The sequence below is a fragment of the Anabrus simplex genome, chromosome 2 (genome assembly GCF_040414725.1).
Source record: "Anabrus simplex isolate iqAnaSimp1 chromosome 2, ASM4041472v1, whole genome shotgun sequence".
Lineage (NCBI taxonomy): Eukaryota > Metazoa > Arthropoda > Insecta > Orthoptera > Tettigoniidae > Anabrus > Anabrus simplex.
In genome coordinates this window covers 275,231,531-275,247,970 of record NC_090266.1, presented here as the reverse complement: position 1 = coordinate 275,247,970, position 16,440 = coordinate 275,231,531, and the positions used below count along the sequence as shown (strand labels likewise).

The following is a 16,440-nucleotide window of genomic DNA, read 5'->3' as shown; positions in this document are numbered from 1 at the left end:
ACTGAGGAAACTGCGACTGACTGTGTGAACTGCGCAGTTAACTCTGCAAAGGTGATCCCTTTCACCCAGTTCAAAAGACTGCGTTATTAACTGTGCTGTGTGAAGATTTCTTCTCTTTTTAGTCACCAACGTACAGTCAATAACAAAATAATTTACTCGCTACCCACGCATTCTTTGACCATCCGAGAATTCTCAAGTAGTAGGTATTTCATTAAACAAAACAAAAAGAAAACCACTTGCCTCCTCGGAAAAAATTATTGCTGAGGCAAAGATAATATTTTCTGTCAACATCACTCAATCGAAAACTATGTTTTGATAATTGGTTTCTCATCTATAACGTGATAAGCTTTTATATGCAAAAATATAGATTCACGGAAGAAACAATATATTCATGAAAAATATACCTTTTTACTCGGAGCCTCCGTGGCTCAGACGGCAGCGCGTTGCCCTCTGTACGCTGGATACCGTGGTTCAAATTCCAGTCCCTCCATGTGAAATTTTTCCTCGACAAAGCGGAGGCGGGACGGGGTTTTCTCCGGGTACTCCGGTTTTCCCTGTCATCTTTCATAGCATCACTTTGGGAGTGGCGACCCTATCGTACCAATAGCCTATATATGATCTCTGCCCCGGTCAGTGACTGGAAAAGAGGTTGTTCGTTTTCGTTTTCATACCTTCTATTAATTATTTATGACTTTACACGCCAGAAAGATCGAACAATTTTCAATAAGATTAGGCCTACTCAATAATTCTATTACATTTTTCTCTTTGGATTAAAGTAAAGTAAACTCGTGTCCTCACCCCGAGGTGGTGCAGCTCTTTTCAGAGCACATCCCAATGGTGGTGGGCTGTATGTATCTTTTCAACCGCATACCAGCTCTCCTGCCGTTCTTAAATTTCTCGCAGTATCGGGATCGGATCCGGCTTCCGGAAGACGGCAGTTAATAATACTAACCGTTCGGCTACGGAAGCGGACTTTGGGTTGTTGGCAAATAGGGAAAATGCGTAGGTAGAAAAGGACGAAGCTAATTGCAGCATACGCAAGTGCGAGTGAGATGCAAATATTACATCTAAATCCATAATTATTATCTTTTATGGTAGAGACGCACTATAGTGTATTTGGTCCATCAGGTAACCCACGTGCTCCAATACGGAATTTTCAGTTTATGGTACATTATTATTACTTTTCCATGTAACCGACATTAGTCTACTCGGCAATTCCGATTTTTATATACCGATTTTTTAGTGGTCACGTACCTATATTTTAAATAAATTACTGAATGTGTTTAATTAGATTTTCATGCTTAAAACCCTTCGTTTATATTTTGTGATCTTGGGTTTAAGGAATGCTGATTGCTTTTAATCGTTAACGTTGTCACTTTATTTGTATGGTTGTTTTTGTTGGTGCAATAACTTCATCGTCGGGACTGTGTATGAATTAGTGCGACGTTAAAATACACACACACGCACACACACACATTAACTTCCTGGGATCAATGTGGAAGTTGTTAATGTAAGCAATTCTTTCTCAGTGCAACAAAGAAAATTTAATTGCAATTCTTAACCGTTTGGCTTATCGACGGTGGACATTTTTAGGCGTTAATCAATAATTCAGTTTGCATTTAATGCTGAAAGTATGATGTAGAACAGGCTGTATATTGCTCTTCGAAGTTGATTTCTTTGGTGCAATTATTTCAATAGGTGAGTTACGGTAATGGAACGTCAACTGTTTATTGATCGTCGTCAAGGCGACCTACCTGTTCCCCTTAGGTATTATGGTATATTTTACTTGTTGTTCAGTTATTCCTTCAATCAAGATCGTACGAATCTATTCTAATCATGTAGATTCGAACTGAGAACGAACAGTGTACCTGTTACACTCGAGTATCCGAGTAGTCATATCAGCACAATTTTGTATTACGCGCGGATCCGTCACATTTTCTATGTGGACCCCGTAGCGCGTTGATGCGAATCCAAAATGGCGCGTTGTGTTGTGGGTCTCCTCGAGAAGTTGTCAGTTATTTAGTCAAAAAGTGATTTGATGTTCAGGAGACACTTTTAATGTCCATGAGTGCTGCGTTAGGCAATCTATTCAGAAATTATGTGGATTGTTCCTTAGCACTGGATTTCTAGTTTGTATTCACTTGTCGTGTAAGGTTTGTTTTTCGGAGGAACATGGCTTCGAAAAGAAAGTTTATCACAAGGAATCGGATAAATGTGTTGTGTTGTTGATGGAAACGTGAATGGCATCGATGTACGTTGGGAGACATATGTGTTAATGATGATAAATGCTGAAACAGGTGACACGATAAATGTTTGCACTATTAACTGTGTATTTCACAGTTTGTCGAGAAAACAGAACAGATATTGTATATTTTAAAGCGTGTGATGGAGTAGTTCCTTTCGATTAATTCTTGAAATATACTTTGTGGAGTGGATGTGATTAATTTCGTTTGTTGCGAAATGGTGCATTTGTGGTTGTGAATAAAGAGCTGTGAGTGGGTTGTTTCTGCATTGGGAATAAGTGATGGATAATCGCTGCGTGACGGTAGAAGTGTTCATAAGGATTTCTTATTGTTTGCTGATGTTGTTGCCGAATAATCAGAATCATCTGTAGATGTGCATTATTCCCATTATCTCACGTGTCCAAAAAACAAGAAATGCATGTTGTTCTCTGAATTGATAGGCATGTGTTCTGTGCGAAATGGAAGCCCCGAATGGACTACGATTAGCACATGATGGTGATGAACGTACTGTCTATTACAGATAATTGGATTTTCGAGTGGACTGAATTATGCAGATGATGGAATTCTTAATTGGACTATAGCTGCACAGCACATATCAAGAAGGTAATGTATTAAATTATTGAAATATACTATTTTTTTTTGTTCAAAGTGACAAGTTAAAAATTTCGTCATATCACGTAAAACTCCACTTATACGGTGCCTTATCTTGTACTATTCACCGAAGGAAGAGTTGCGTAAATAATTTCGCCCAGTTAAGAACCAGGGAACAACTGTTTTGATAGGCTCTGTGCAAGTAATGCATTTAAAGGCCTACAAGAAAATTACGCGTATTAGGTGTTCCTTAGTTACCGTGTTGCAAGTATGGTAGGTTAACTTTTGTATGTATAATTATAACTATGTATAATTATACAGCCTTGAAACGAACTACCTTATTGACGGGGTATTGACTGGATGCATTTATTATCACAGTTTCCGACGTTAACTCGAATGTTTCTCGAATTATAATGATTAAAAAAACTATCCCCAAGTGAAATGCATGTTTCAAGATGGCTGCTGTTATGAATGACTTTCCGTCTTAAGTAGTATTTATCGTCAAATAGGGAACATGTGTTGAAAATCTTTTGCTCCCTTAGGGTAATTTACTTTTTTATTTTGGTTTATAGTAGGGAATAATGACGTTATTTGTGTACCATGTATCGATAATTATTTTTCCCTGAAATAATTTTCGATTCTATGTTGGGTACCAACATATGAAATACTCGTACAGATTAAGCGCTCGTGGTCGGTGGCTTTCAGTTTGTTACCCGTGGTACATTAACAGAAACATTTATGGTCAGTTTATCCTAAAATGTTGCATTTATTGATGGGTATGGGTATGGTTGTTCTGAATATGGATATTTTAATCACTTGAACGTTCGTCTGTACAATGTACTTTGAAGCCCCTTCGTGGTACAGTAACTATAATACAAGAATGTGATGCTCAGTAACACTGTTAGTTGATAACATGCTGCTGGAGGCAATATTTTTCTTTTGTTTGCTGTGTTCTTGAAACAGAATTGATGTACTCTTTAAGATTCCTTTGTAGTCATCATCAAAATGTTCCAGAGTTTGTATACTGTTATACAGGGTCTTTTTTTTTTTTTTATTTTTTTTTTTTAAGCTTTGGTCGCAGCACCACTCTGAGAATGGCATGGCTGATGCAATGACACTCTCGCTAGCTGGTATAACGCATGCCTTTACTCCCCACTACATCGCAGCAGTTCACATGTATAGAAAGCTATTTCTAGTGAAACTATTAGTCTGAAACCTACCTGGCATTACATTTGATGTTCAAAATATTGTTCCTCAGCTGTCAAAAAAACCTGACACCTCGTGAATACTCGAGTAACAATTGTTTGTCCTATTTATGTAGCTACTTAATTGCAGCCATGCCTCATCATAAGAAAATGAAAGTTCTGGGTCATCATACCCATCGTGAATGGACTGAAACAACCAGTTATAATACCGAACACTAGCGAAACTGTCAGGGTTTGTGCAGTTGGCTTTTAACAATTTTGTTGCTTCGTGGGCAGAAGATGACACACAAGCTTGTACAGTGAGATGCGACAGGGATTTTATTGGAGTTCTTTTCCTCCTTAAAAACAGTTCATCTCCTGCTTTTTTTTGTTTTTTGTTAAGAATGGGCCTGGTGGTGTGGAACGTCTTCACTAAATTACGTACTACATTCCTATGGGGAGGGAGTATGCCAGGAAATTGGCAAATGAATCTAAATCGGTACTCTCTAATAGAATATTATGCTTCGCATAGCACAACACGATGAATGCACTGTGTTCTACTGTAAATATCACTTATTAAACACACAATAACTTTTGTATTCGTGCAGATACTACACTCTTTCAAAGCTAACAGATTGAACACTCCGTGAATATCACAGATGTTACACTTAACTATTGTGGTGAAGACGTGGGTCTTATCACTTAATTACTACTGCATTACGTCACATCAGCCGGACATGAGTCAAATGAGTCGCCGGGCCATGCTCGTGCCTTTCCTTGTAGCTCCCAGGACACTTGCACAGAGCTTAAAAAATTTAAAAAAGACTGTGTAAACACATTCAGTACCATAAACCAGGTAAGGCATGGGCGCGGCTGTCGGGTCAGTTAAGGGATTTAAGTGCTGGCGCAAACAAACTGCAATTATAGTTGGCCCGTATATTTTGTACAGCCCTGGTAAGGGTAGGGGACTGAAGATTCATGTTAAAGGGACATTTGTTTCTTCCTGTTAGTATCGTGCAGCATGCGTGTAATCTTGAAGGAACCTGTTTTTTTAGAACCAAGAACTCCTATGTGAAAAAGCTTGTTGAGGCAATCTTCTTGAGTATCAGTAAACTGAAGTGTTCTTTCTTTCTCGTGAAGATAGCTCATCTCATTTACTAGCACTTTATTATTATTATTATTATTATTATTATTATTATTATTATTATTATTATTATTTAATCCCACCCCTAGTTGTGGTACAATTTAAAGTTATCATACAGTCAAAATCTATTAGGATGCAGTGCGATACACAGTGTGATCGGTATCATGCGCTATGGTGTCACCAGAGACGTATATCCCTAACACAACTTTGTCGCGACTAAATTACTATAATACCAATATAAATGGTCCATTATTGGACATTATAAATTTTCCAGCTAAATCATTCCTGTTTGCCAGCGTTTCACCCCCGTGTGCTAGGCTGGGCTCATCAGTTGGTACCTAGCACACCTACCAAGACGCTGGTCAATGCATACCGTGGAGGCCACTGCGTAGGCTAATTGTAGCCACCGGCAGTGCCAATGCACTATGAGGGACTTTGTCTCCTTATCAAAAACTGATGCCTGCTTGGCCATCAGATGATATAGATGTTGATTCCCATAGGGAATCTGAAATATTTATTCCGAATGAGTAAATTTATAATACCAATATAAATGGTCCGTTATTGGACATTATAAATTTTCCAGCTAACTCATTCCTGTTTGCCAGCGTTTTGCACGTTGTGCACTTTTCTCTTATTTCTTCAGGTATGTAGATTTTAAGATTGTAGAACTTATTTACTTCAGGAATGATATTCAGTTTTCTCATGTGCTACAAGAGAATTTAAATCCCTGGCCTGTGGGTTCCTTACTCGCACACTTTTTAGGGATAGATTTTTGTACATGGGTAAGGAGGGAGCTCCCCCGGTTCCGGTAATACTGCCAGCTGAATGGAAATGAAATCTGAATTGAATCGATAATATGATCGATCGATATGAATTTTCTAAACCTTTATTATCTCAAGCCAACAGCTGTGTCACACACACATTATATAACATTTCTCGATGAGAATCTTGTTCCTAGCGTGAATTCTATAGTTTGGCTTTGCTGTGTAAACAACAACAGTACTAGTACATAAATTTTACGCCAGATGTCGCACAGCGATGCACAAGCGATTCATAGTTTGTGTTTCAAAGGTTGCCAATACGAATCTCGAAGATAACCGAGGTCGACCAATTCAGCACTAGGGTGTCCATCTATCACTAAAAAGTGTGCAAGTAATAAATGCCCCATGGAGTGGCTGTTGTTAAATGTGTTAAACAAATCAGAATGTTATCTTGGGTATTTTGTGTATCTTATTATCTATAAGGTATATCCTAATGTTTGCATAGTTCTGGGATTGTTCAGTCCTTATTTTAATAGTTACATCTCAGGTTTACATGCATATTTACTTAGCTGAATAGTAGTAGAGATCGACAAAAATGAGAGAATAATAATCTGGGTAAATTTGTTGTAGGTATTTAAATATGTTTATCATATTCACTAAAAGAAATAATTCCTTGCAGACTATACCCAAGATGTGTGTGCATATATTTATTTATTTATTTATTTAATTATTGTTTGTTGACTCAATGTTATGTAAGTAAGGAGTGTGGTAATAGGTTTGGGGATTTCGTTGCATTTTCCTCAGTTAAAGATCAATGTTCATGAGAATATAACTGCAATGATCATTATTATTTTGAATTTTCCCTCCTGAGAATCAAGGACAAAATTTATATAAATGGGAAAACCCTTTTAGATGGTTTTATGTGAAGAGCCATAGGCCTAACTAATCAGTGATCTACTGAAAATTATTGCCAGGTGGAGGTTAGGTTCTTCATATGAGATTACTGAGATTACTCGATGGAAGATTTGGATTTCATATGTACAAAAAGAAAGTGGGGTGTATATGTGTTAATTTATTAGCATTTCTCGTTGGTTTCAGTAAAATTTGCTAGTTCACGAAAGAAGTTTAGAATGCAACTTGACGCGGCTCACATGATGTCACAGCGCACAACACAAGGCTGCCAACTTTTGAACTTAGGTGACAAGAATATGACAGAATATGAGATAGGTCTGGTTATTGACAAGACCATTGGTCTGGATTGGTTACGTCTGACTAGGTAGATAGTGACAGGTCCATTGATCTGGATTGGTTAGGTCTGGCTAGTGAAAAAACCGTTGGTCTGGATTGGTTAGACCTGCCTGGAGGGGGGGGGGGGTGTAAACAGGGGCGCCAATAGTTGCGAAGAGACATGTGGTCCTCAAGTATCCCCTTGACAGTATTGGTCAGTGACAAGAACATGAGGGAATATGATGCCATGATACATGTGTCACACACACATTATATAACATTTCTCGATGAGAATCTTGTTCCTAGCATGAATTCTATAGTTTGGCTTTGCTGTGTAAACAACAACAGTACTAGTACATAAACTCCGCGGTTTCTTTATTTTTGTGGAATGTAGTAGAGATGGGCCACACATGATGCACTCTATTGGAATCTATGGGAACTGTCCTGCAGCCAGTAGGAAAACAGGAAATAGCCACATCTCGGAGATCAGTCTAGTTTTAATTTTCTATATAGGCCTAAGTAAAAATAGTTTTAGGGGCAGGTTGGTGGACCCTTGGCAAGCATAGAGTAAGCTGGATGCAGGCTGCGGGGTCCCTGGCAAGCATAAATGATGGATCTCTCTTCTCATGTACTTCAAGAATTATTTCACATCATTTTTGCATGAGTTACACCTTGTTAAAAATGTGAACTACCTAGTAAAGTGTATCAATCAGTCAGTACTGATCTGCATTTAGGGCAGTCGCCCAGATGGCAGATTCCCTATCTGTTGTTTTCCTAGCCTTTTCTTAAATGATTTCAATGGCATTGGAAATTTATTGAACATCTCCCTTAGTAAGTTATTCCAATCACTAACCCCCCTTCCTATAAATGAATATTCGCCCCAATTTGTCCTCTTGTATTCCAGCTTTTTCTTCATATTGTGACCTTTCCTTCTATTAAAGACGCCACTCAAACTTATTCGTCTACTAATGTCATTCCACATCATTTCTCCGCTGACAGCTCGGAACATACCACTCAGTCGAGCAGCTCGTCTCCTTTCTCCCAGTTCTTTCCAGCCCAAACTTTGCCACATTTTAATTTTTGTAACGCTACTCTTTTGTCGGAAATCACCCAGAACAAATCAAGCTGCTTTTCTTTGGATTTTTTCCAGTTCTTGAATCAAGTAATCTTGGTGAGGTTCCCATACACTGGAACCATAATCTAGTTGGGGTCTTACCAGAGACTTATAAGCCATCTCCTTTACATCCTTACTACAACCCCTAAACACCCTCATAACCATGTGCAGAGATCTGTATCCTTTATTTACAATCCCATTTATGTGATTACCCCAATGAAGTTCTTTCCTTATATTAACACCTAGATACTTAAAATGATAGCCATAAGGAACTTTCACCCCATCAACACAGTAATTAAAACTCAGAGGACTTTTCCTATTTGTGAAACTCGCAACCTGACTTTTAACCCCGTTTATCATCATGCCATTGCCTACTGTCCATCTCACATTATCGAGGTCATTTTGCAGTTGCTCACAATCTTGTAACTTATTTATTACTCTATAGAGAATAACATCATCCTCAAAAAGCCTTACCTCTGATTCCACTCCTTTACTCAAATCATTTATATATATATATCTAAGAAAACATAAAGGTCCAATAATACTGCCTTGAGGAATTCCCCTCTTATGTATTACAGGGTCAGATAAAGCTTCACCTACTCTAATTCTCTGAAATCTATTTTCTAGAAATAGAGCAACCCATTCAGTCACTCTTTTGTCTAGTCCAATTGCACTCATTTTTGCCAGTAGTCTCCCATGATCCACCCTATCAAATGCTTTAGACAGGTCAATCGCGATACAGTCCATTTGACCTCCAGAATCCAAAATATCTGCTATATCTTGCTGGAATCCTACAAGTTGAGCTTCAGTGGAATAACCTTTCCTAAAACTGAATTGCCTTCTATCGAACCAGTTATTAATATCACAAACATGTCTAATGTAATCAGAAAGAATGCCTTCCCAAAGCTTACATGCAACGCATGTCAAACTTACTGGCCTGTAATTTTCAGCTCTATGTCTATCACCCTTTCCTTTATACACAGGGGCTACTATAGAAACTCTCCATTCATTTGGTATAGCTCCTTCAACCAAACAATTATCAAATAAGTACTTCAGATATGGTACTATATCCCAACCCATTATCTTTAGTATATCCCTAGAAATCTTATCAATTCCAGCCGCTTTTCTAGTTTTCAACTTTTGTATTTTATTGTAAATATCATTGTTATCATATGTAAATTTCAATACTTCTTTAGCATTAGTCGCCTGCTCTGTCTGGACATTTTCCTTGTAACCGACAATCTTTACATACCTACTGTTGACTGAATACTTCTGCCTTTTGAAGATCCTCACATCCACACTCTCCTTGTTCATTAACTATTCCTAGAATGTCCTTCTTGGAATCGGTTTCTGCCTTAAAATACCTAAAGTAATTTCCACGTAAGGAAATACCCCAGAAAGTAAATATCGCCACCCGATGCTCTTCTTTTCTCTTTTTTGTAATGGCTGATCACTGCTGCCAACCTGCCTGGTTACATATTAAAATCACCAGACATAACCATAACAAACTAACCTCAATGTAGGAAACACCGATAATCAATGTTTCCCTACCCTAGTAAATGATAAAAGATAAGATCAAATAACTCAAGATAATTATGAATATCTCGTCGATTTCCACGCTCAATGAGGAATTAAGGATATAAACACACTTTCTCACTCAAATTATCCGTCTTTATTTTGATATACACTAGGCGTACTATAACCATATTCTTGACAAGAGGGGCGTGTTAAACAATGCAATTTATTTAATAAGTCTTTGCAGTGTGATTTTAGAAAGTTCCAGACATCCAATGACTTCCCTTTCTTTTGCGCGAACATTTCCTTCTCTCTTCAACACCGGTAACCAGTAAGGAGAGAAATTATTGGGCATATTTTCAGCCTGCAGGCTGGTTATATCTTCAAGCTTATCAGGAAACATAGGAATACTAATGTGCCAAGCTCCGTGAACGGAAATTAGGTCAGGTTTCAAGTTCACTGCGGATTTGAAAATAATAATGTCATAAGTTCTACTGCCAAAATTTCGTCCCGCAAGAGTTATTTCGTGTACCGGTAGATCTAGACATGAGACTGACGTACTTGAGCACTTTAATCATTTCACGCAAACAATGTTAATAAATGCATTATCCGAACATGCCACAATTCTACTTACTTGGTATTAGCCAAATAGATTTACAATCCCACAGAAAAAGAAAATATGCTTTAAATATTCTCGCAAATGTATCACTAGTGACTTTAACGGCGATGCGGTGGCAACACGCAATTCATGCTAGAACAGTGATTGAACGTTGCCAACGTGCCAGATTAACGGTTAATGTAAGACGTCGTATCGGCAAGTAGGGTCCCTAAACTGTATGGTTACCGACACTGAAAAAGACCTGCAAAATACCCAACAGCAAGAAAAGTAACTATAAATCGATACCTTAATATTACAGGGGAGAAAGGGTAAGGTTGCACCCTTAGGGTACGTCCTTACACGGAGAGGACTATATACGTACCCTTCCATTTTTCACTAAAATTTGTATGACTGCCAATTATGCTTGTCATCATGTTATCCTTAGCTGCCTTCTTTGCTAGATTCAATTTCCTACTAAGTTCCTTCAATTTCTCCCTACTTCCACAGCCATTTCTAACTCTATTTCTTTCCAGTCTGCACCTCCTCCTTAGTCTATTTCTCAATTAGGCCTATAATAAGGTGGGTCTTTACCATTCCTTACCACCTTTAAAGTTACAAACTTGTTTTCACATTCCTGAACAATTGCTTGAAACCCATCCCAGAGTCTGTTTACATTCTTATTTACCGTTTTCCACCGATCTTAATTACTTTTCAATTAATCCGTATTCAATCGATCACTACTGATCTACATTTAGGGCAGTTGCCCAGGTGGCAGATTCCCTATCTGTTGATTTCCTAGCCATTTCCTAAATTATTGCAAAGAAATTGGAAATTTATTGAACATCTCCCTTGGTAAGTTATTCCAATCCTAACTCCCCTTCCTATAGCCGAAACGAATATTTGCCCCAATTTGTCCTCTTGAATTCAACTGTATCTTCATATTGTGATCTTTCCTACTTTTAATGACACCAATCAAACTTATTCGTCTACTGATGTCCTCCCATGCCATCTCTCCACTTACAGCTCGGAACATACCACTTAGTTGAGCAGCTCGTCTCCTTTCTCCCAAGTCTTACAAGCCCAAACTTTGAAACATTTTTGTAACGCTACTCTTTTGTCGGAAATCGCCCAGAACGAATCGAGCTTCTTTTCTTTGGATTTTTTCCAGTTCCTGAATCAAGTAATCCTGGTGAGGGTCCCATACACTGGAACCATACTCTAGTTGGGGTCTCACCAGAGACAAATATGCTCTCTCCTTTACATCCTTACTACAACCCCCAAATACCCTCATAACCATGTGCAGAGATCTGTACCCTTTATTTACAATCATATTTAGGCCTATGTGTTTACCTCAATTAAGATCACCGAGCTCGATAGCTGCAGTCGCTTAAGTGCGGCCATTATCCAGAATTGGGAAGATAGTGGGTTCGTACCCCACTGTCAGCAGCCCTGAAGATGGTTTTCTGTGGTTTCCCATTTTCACACCAGGCAAATGCCGGGGCTGTACCTTAATTAAGGCCACGGCCGCTTCCTTCCCACTCCTCGGTTTTTCCTATCCCGTCATTGCTATAAGACCTATCTGTGTTGGTGCGACGTTAAGCAAGTTGTAAACATCCACTTCCTAAAAAAGAAGATTGGCTGTAACATGTTGGGTACTCTTGGCATTGGATTGGATAGTTGAGTATAATTGGTACAGTTGAACCTCATACGTTATTCACTTCTACATTTTTCACAGTTATATGCTAAATATTTTAGGCACAGAAATTTGTCCATTAATATTTTGCTCGATTTTATATTTTTCGTTTATGCCAGGCACGTGCAGGCTTCGCTTGCTAGAACAGGCCGTGATAGGCTGCTTGCCAGTGCGCCAGCGGTGGCCTGCGGGCTGGCAGTAGCAATAAATACTTCCCCGCTAAGATCTTGAATTCGTCGATTCACAGTCCACCTTGATAGAATTGCTGATTCATATTGATTTATCAGATTAGGACTAAATTCTTCCGCCCCCATTTTGAAACAGCCTTTGATCAAATCTCAATCTGATTAACTTTGTGATCGTTTTGCCAATTGAAGAGAGATTCTGTAGGAGAGGCAGACAACTGGCTCATTGTTTATATTCTCAATTTCATTGTCCTGGGCCCTGTTTCATAAAGCTAATGATATTACTAATAATACTAGAACTCATAAATATAATAATTGTTGTTGTTGTTTGAGTCATCAGTCCATAGACTGGTTTGATGCAACTCTCCATGCCACCCTATCCTGTGCTAACCTTTTCATTTCTACGTAACTATTGCATCCTACATCTGCTCTAATCTGTTTGTCATATTCATACCTTGGTGTACCCCTACCGTTCTTGCCACCTACACTTCCTTCAAAAACCAACTGAACAAGTCCTGGGTGTCTTAAGATGTGTCCTATCATTCTATCTCTTCTTCTCATCAAATTTAGCCAAATCGATCTCCTCTCACCAATTCGATTCAGTATCTCTTCATTCGTGATTCGATCTATCCATCTCACCTTCAGCATTCTTCTGTAACACCACATTTCAAAAGCTTCTATTCTCTTTCTTTCTGAGCTAGTTATCGTCCATGTTTCACTTCCATACAATGCCACGCTCCACACAAAAGTCTTCAAAAACATCTTTCTAATTCCGATATCAATGTTTGAAGTGAGCAAATTTCTTTTCTTAAGAAAGCTCTTCCTTGCTTGTGCTAGTCTGCATTTTATGTCCTCCTTACTTCTGCCATCGTTGGTTATTTTACTACCCAAGTAACAATATTCATCTACTTCCTTTAAGACTTCGTTTCCTAATCTAATATTTCCTACGTCACCTGCCTTCGTTCGACTGCACTCCATTACTTTTGTTTTGGACTTATTTATTTTCATCTTGTACTCCTTACCTAAGACTTCATCCATACCATTCAGCAACTTCTCGAGATCTTCTGCAGTCTCAGATAAAATAACAATATCATCGGCAAATCTCAAGGTTTTGATTTCCTCTCCTTGGACTGTGATTCCCTTTCCAAATTTCTCTTTGATTTCCTTTACTGCCTGTTCTATGTAAACATTGAAAAGGAGAGGGGACAAACTGCAGCCTTGCCTCACTCCTTTCTGGATTGCTGCTTCTTTTTCAAAGCCCTCGATTCTTATCACTGCAGACTGATTTTTATACAGGTTGTAGATAATTCTTCGTTCTCGGTATCTGATCCCTATCATCTTCAGAATCATAAATAGCCTGGTCCAATCAACATTATCGAATGCCTTTTCTAGATCTACGAATGCCATGTACGTGGGCTTGTCCTTCTTCATTCGATCCTCTAAGATCAGACGTAAAGTCAGGATTGCTTCACGTGTTCCTACATTTCTTCTGAAGCCAAATTGATCTTCCCCCAACTCAGCTTCAACTTGTTTTTCCATTCTTCTGTAAATAATACGTGTTAAAATTTTGCAGGCATGACATACTAAACTAATAGTGCGGTAGTTTTCACACCTGTCAGCACCGGCTTCCTTGGGAATAGGTATAACAACATTCTGCCGAAAATCGGATGGGACTTCTCCTGTCTCATACATCTTGCACACTAAATGAAATAACCTTACCATGCTGGTTTCTCCTAAGGCAGTCAGTAATTCAGAGGGAATATCATCAATTCCAGGTGCCTTGTTCCTATTTAGGTCACTCACAGCTCTGTCAAACTCTGACCTCAAAATTGGGTCTCCCATTTCATCAGCATCAACAGCCTCTTCATGTTCCAGAACAAAATTATCTACATCGTTACCTTGATACAACTGTTGGATATGCTCCTGCCATCTTTCTGCTTTGTCTTCTTTCCCTAGAAGTGGCTTTCCATCTGAGCTCTTAATATTCATGCACCTAGATTTCCTTTCTCCAAAGGTTTCCTTGATTTTCCTGTATGCAGCATCTACCTTTCCCAGGACCATACAGCCTTCGACATCCTTGCACTTCTCCTTCAGCCATTCTTCCTTAGCTACCTTGCACTTTCTATCCACTTAATTCTTTAATCGCCTGTATTCTTTTCTGCCCTCTTCATTTCTAGCATTCTTGTATTTTCGTCGTTCATCAATCAGGTCTAGTATCTCCTGAGTTATCCACTGATTCTTAGTTGATCTTTTCTTCCTTCCTAACATTTCTTCAGCAGCCCTACTGACTTCATTTTTCATGACTCTCCACTCTTCCTCTACTGTGTTTCCTTCGGCCTTTTCATTTAGTCCTTGTGCAACATGTTCCTTGAAACAATCCATCACACTCTTTTCTTTCAACTTGTCTAGATCCCATCTTTTTGCATTCTTTCCTTTCTTCAATTTCTTCAACTTCAGATGGCATTTCATGACCAACAAGTTGTGGTCAGAGTCCACGTCTGCTCCTGGGAAAGTTTTGCAATCCAACACCTGGTTTCTGAATCTCTGCCTAATCATAATGAAGTCTATTTGATACCTTCCAGTGTCTCCAGGTCTCGTCCACGTATACAGCCGTCGTTTGTGGTGTTTGAACCAAGTATTGGCGAGGACTAAATTATGGTCAGTGCAGAATTCAACCAGCCGACTTCCTCTATCGTTCCTTTGTCCCAATCCAAATTCTCCTACTGTGCTACCTTCTCTTCCTTGGCCTACCACTGCGTTCCAGTCTCCCATCACAATTAGATTCTCGTCACCTTTGACATATTGTATTAAATCTTCTATCTCCTCATATATTCTTTCAATTTCTTCATCATCCGCTGAACTAGTAGGCATATAGACCTGCACTATTGTGGTGGGCATTGGTTTGGTGTCTATCTTGGCGACAATAATTCTTTCACTATGCTGGTCGTAGTAGCTTATCCGCTGCCCTATTTTCTTATTCATTATTAAACCAACTCCTGCATTACCCCTGTTTGATTTCGTGTTGAACCTGGACACAATGAACTGTTATGATTAAGTCAGTATGGAACATTAGTGGCCATCATTGTCAAGTTAATAGATATTTATTAGTGCTAGACCATCTTCAGTTTTATATTGACTGTAATCCTACTATGATAAACAATATGTCATTTTCGATTGTATTTCTTCAATTGGTTCAAGGGTTTGTGACAAATTAAACATTTTGCCAACCCTTGAGCATACATAAGTAGGTACATTCATGACGAAACTACAACGAAGTAGGGAGTCTCCGCTTTGTACCTTCCGCAGTAACCTCCATTATGTTAACTGAGACTAACTACAAATGCAACCTAGTCATACAGTGCACGAGAGCACAGCGGACTGTGACGTCAATCACCTGTGCCAATGCAATGTGCCACCTGCCAGTTCCCAGCATCTGCACATCACAGGGTTATAAGTTGTCTCATATTTCACATTTGTCTGGTCTCCATGAACGAAACCTATTCATTTACTTATTTATGTTGAACAGAATTGAGAATATGAGTTACAGAGAGAAAATTGGCATCATCTAATTCTGTTGAATTCAGTAAGCAGACTCTCTTGAGATAACCTTTTTGACACTACCTCCGGATAAGGGTTGCTGCCAAAAATGCGTTATGCAAGGCGGCAGTAGATGCTGGTGCTCCGTGTGTTAATGGAATGCATTATTGTTGCACACGTGTTTATAACACCTCTAGAGGAAATTTCATGACCTAGTGTCTATGGGATTCCCATGAGTTCCATAATTTTAACAGAAAGTCTTTGACGTTAATTGCTCAGATGTTGGCTGCACTGTGGTTATACTGTGATATTGCATCGATCAATGAGCGGGAAGAGGTTACGTTATATTACATAGAGTTGAAATTGGAAATTAATTTTGACTCGCTAAAAGTCATTTTTTGAAGACTCTAGACTCGACTGATTACTGGCCCAAGTGGAATACTAACTGAAATTGATACAGGTTCTAGGATGCTGTAGGTTTGCACTTTTTTTTTTTTGCATAAGATGTGAAGCATTTCTTCCTGAATATCGGTGGGAACAATGTATTCGGGATAGCATAACGATTGCAAGTGACTAATCTCATGTTTTAATCCGAATTGAAATCTGTGATATACAATAATAAAGTTTTATTATGAATTTTTAACTAAT

The 16,440-nt window shown here is 38.7% G+C and overlaps 1 protein-coding gene across 2 annotated transcripts in view; it reads left to right on the top strand.

The window, feature by feature from the left end:
- Nucleotides 1-1,949: 1,949 nt before the first annotated feature.
- The window catches only part of flfl (serine/threonine-protein phosphatase 4 regulatory subunit 3 flfl), a 426,810-nt gene continuing 412,319 nt past the window's right edge, over nucleotides 1,950-16,440 (top strand). Inside the window, exon 1 of one of the 2 annotated variants that reach the window (XM_067140579.2) lies at nucleotides 1,950-2,846. The gene's annotated coding sequence lies outside the window, so the exon portion shown is untranslated. The remainder of the gene's footprint in view (nucleotides 2,847-16,440) is intronic. The other variant, XM_067140581.2, reaches the window with a different exon arrangement.